The following is a 3575-nucleotide window of genomic DNA, read 5'->3' on the forward strand; positions in this document are numbered from 1 at the left end:
CTGCTTTGACATAGCCACAAGCAGGAGCTAGGTCCTCCAAGGTCTAGCCACTGGTTGCTATAAGTCTTACCACCTTCTCCATCTCTACCTCAAGTCAGGGGGCTAGTCCCAGAATCCCTTATTGAGGCAAGACCCAAATAGGCCTCCCAGGAAGTGTCCCGTAATGCTGGGCACCATAGAAATCCACCCTGGACCCCCCTCCCCCCCCCGCCCACCCCCCCCCCCCCCCCCCCCCCCCCCCAGTGGTTAGTTTTCAGTGCAGTGCTGTGCCAGCTTAGAGAAAGGGTGATATGGTCCAGTGTAGCTGTTCTACTCCTCTTAAATTTCTAATGCAGCCCTTCTCTGCATTATGGTCTAGGGGGATGCTTCAGCCCCATACCTGGGTTCCGGGGCTTTCAAAATGGCATCTTGTGTATTAATAGTTGTTAGTTGGTCTGTTTTTGAGTGACTCTGATGTTGGAAACAATCTATGTTGCCATCTTGGTTATATTACCTACTCTATCTTCAGTCTTTTTGAGAATAAGGAAAAACAAAGTCCTATTTAGTTGAATACACTATTATATGGCTTTTACTGTTCTTTCTAAACATATTCCTAATACTTTATTTAATTCATTAAGTCAGAGTAAAATGTTTATGAATCTAAAAAGTGTTAAGTATGTATAAAAGAAAATATGGGTAACCATGGAAAACAAAATAACTACATGAAGGAGATCAAAATAATCAAAACTGTTTCTAGAAAATGACTCTATATAAAGTAAATCTCTGGGAAAATATATAATATATGTTATTATATATAATAATATGTATACATATACATATTATTATATATAATGTGGGGGAGGGACAGAGAGAGAGAGAGAGAGAGAGAGAGAGAGAATCTCAAGCAGACACCTTGCTGACAGAGGAGATCATGACCTGAGCCAAAATGAAGAGTTGGACACTTAACCAACTGAGCCATCCAGGTGCCCCCCAAAAAGATTAATTTTAAGCAATTAGGCTCTGAACATTTCTGGTGTGAGAAAATGAAAGGAAAATGGGTTATAAAGAGGGTTATGGAATGATAGCCAATAACATAAATGTCATTATGTTCAAGTGGTGATCTGGGTAATGCAGAGGGGTACAAAACTTTGTATGCTTATAATTTTTCTGGCCAAGGAATATTTAATCAAAACAACCTGGAATCTGAATGCAAAAACTTTCATGGAAAAATGCAGTCAGACCATTGGATATATTGAATTTTATACCCCTTCTCCATTCTTATAGATACTTCTCAAATGAATATTTTGCTCATATTGAAAGTTTCCCGGGGCGCCTGGGTGGCTCAGTCAGTTGAGCGTCCGACTTCGGTTCGGGTGGTAATCTCGCAGTCTGTGAGTTTGAGCCCCGCATAGGGCTCTGTGTTGACAGCGCAGAGCCTGGAGCCTGTTTCAGATTCTGTGTCTCCATCTCTCTTTCTGACCCTCCCCCCATTCATGCTCTGCCTCTCTCTGTCTCAAAAATAAATAAACGTTAAAAAAAAATTTTTTTTAGAAAGTTTCCCAAGGGCCCATTTAATTGTGTCATTTTTAATATTAAGTATGAGAATTAGAGCCATAGTTTGAATACACTTAACAAGCAGTACTCTGGCTCTTCCTGTTCCCCATCATTGCACCAGATCAAGGCAAAAAAGAGAACTCCATGTGGGAACCTCCCATCTACAAGCTCTGCCTCAGTATCTGTAGGGTGGGAGGAGAATGGACAGACTGACTCAAGCAGCTAAGGTACTGGGGCAGTTGACAGGCCAGACCTTTTGTGTTCTCCAAAGCTAGACACACCATCAGATCCTTTGGCATCAAGAGAAATGAAAAGATTGCTGTCCACTGCGCATTCCATGGGGTCAAGGCAGAGGAATTCCTGGAGAAAGGTCTAAAAGTGCTGGAGTATGAGTTAACTTCTCCAGTACTGGAATCCTTGGTTTGGGGATTCAGGAACACATCAAACTGGGGATCAAACATGATCCAAGCATTGGTATCTACAGCCTAGATTTCCATGTGGTTCTAAGTCAAGTTTCAGCATTGCAGACAAGAAGCACAGGGCAGGCTGCATTGTGGCCAAATACAAAAACAGGATCAGCAAAGAGGAGGCCATGCACTGGTTACAGGTGAAGCATGAAGCATGATGGGATACTCCTTCCTGAAAAATAAATTTCCATTTCCATCCAGAAGACCAAGACCAACAAAAACTTTTCAGTGAAATGCTAAAATAAATAAATAAGTAAAATTTTAAAGAAGGCAGCAATCTGACACACCTATGAGGGTCTAGAAATTATTCATTGTCTATGTTGTTGGTGTACCTTATTTCTCAGGCCTCTTAACTGAATATGGCTGGCTTCCTCTGCTGCAGACATGACAAATTTTCAATTCCTGGCAGACAAAAATTTTAGATAAGAGGTCACTTCCAGTCCAGACTCTTAGGGACAAACAAGAGGAGATTGGGGAGATTCATCGCAAGGGGAAATTTGTTTGTAAAGAACAATGCTCTGTTGAAATCTAAATTCATCAATTTTTACATCCAGCTTGAGAGATAGCCATATTGGTCCTAGGTACATCCTCTTCTGTGTGACATTCCTCTTAATGACTCACTCTGAAATATGGCAAGCATAGACAGTCCTATCATTACTAATAAGGCTGGTTTCTGCCCAGAACAAGAGTTTTTTATATCTTATCAGGTAATCAAGGATTCCTAAAAGTGCTGCCTTTCCTAGGAAAATATTTGCAAGTTTGACAAAAGGAACTGGAGTCAGACACAATGCAACACTTAATTCACTATCAGCATTTGGATGCACCTCTGAAAGGAAGCTAACGGGCTCTTGGAGGAGTATAGTTTCCAAGTTGGGAATTTTGAAGTATAGGAGTAAGAGTGTCTTGATTGGATCTCAATGTGAATTCCAGGATTGTTAACTGTTTGGTTCCTTCAGAAAACCACACAACATAAGTGATCACTAAAGCAAATTAAGTTTATTCTATTTATTTTTTTAAGAGAGGACACCATTTTGACAGTCTTAGTAATTCTTAGAAGAAATTGGTTGGTCATGGAAGATATTAACACATCTCTGAGTTTGTTCTCAAGTGGTTTAAGAGGTTTCAAGGTGAGAAATTGAGTATAATCAGGCCAAGTCAGTGACAAAATCATGTAAAATTGATGGGCAGTATGAAGTGAGGATTGTGAAGCAAATCTTGATAAGCAAATTATTTCGTAAGTGAATTGTTTGCTTAGCTTAGCTTTCTGTTCTTCTACAGGAGAGAGTTTTCCAGTTACACAAATTGGTTTTCTGACAATAAAGTCATTTATTCCTTTATAGCCTTAGCTTTCTGGTCAAGAATCTTCTGAAACAAATAGTTGTCATGTGACATAGATGATCTTGGTTCTTAATCCTGATAATCAAGTTTTGTGGAGGCTAGAGATTTTAATTCCTAACATTAAATACAATCCAGGAAAATAAATACTGGCATTTGTTTACATTAAATTATCTTTTATAAAATGAAAAAATTACCAAAAATAACTTGAAAGATAATCCTAGCCATGAAAAGTTATTT

At 39.3% G+C, this 3575-nt stretch overlaps 1 pseudogene; it reads left to right on the top strand.

Moving 5' to 3' along the window:
• The window catches only part of LOC121034206 (60S ribosomal protein L11-like), a 30786-nt pseudogene extending 28603 nt beyond the window's left edge, over positions 1–2183 (top strand).
• The last annotated feature ends 1392 nt before the right edge of the window (positions 2184–3575 follow it).

The sequence above is a fragment of the Herpailurus yagouaroundi genome, unplaced genomic scaffold (genome assembly GCF_014898765.1).
Source record: "Herpailurus yagouaroundi ecotype Mexico unplaced genomic scaffold, PumYag 159, whole genome shotgun sequence".
Classification (NCBI taxonomy): Eukaryota; Metazoa; Chordata; class Mammalia; order Carnivora; family Felidae; genus Herpailurus; species Herpailurus yagouaroundi.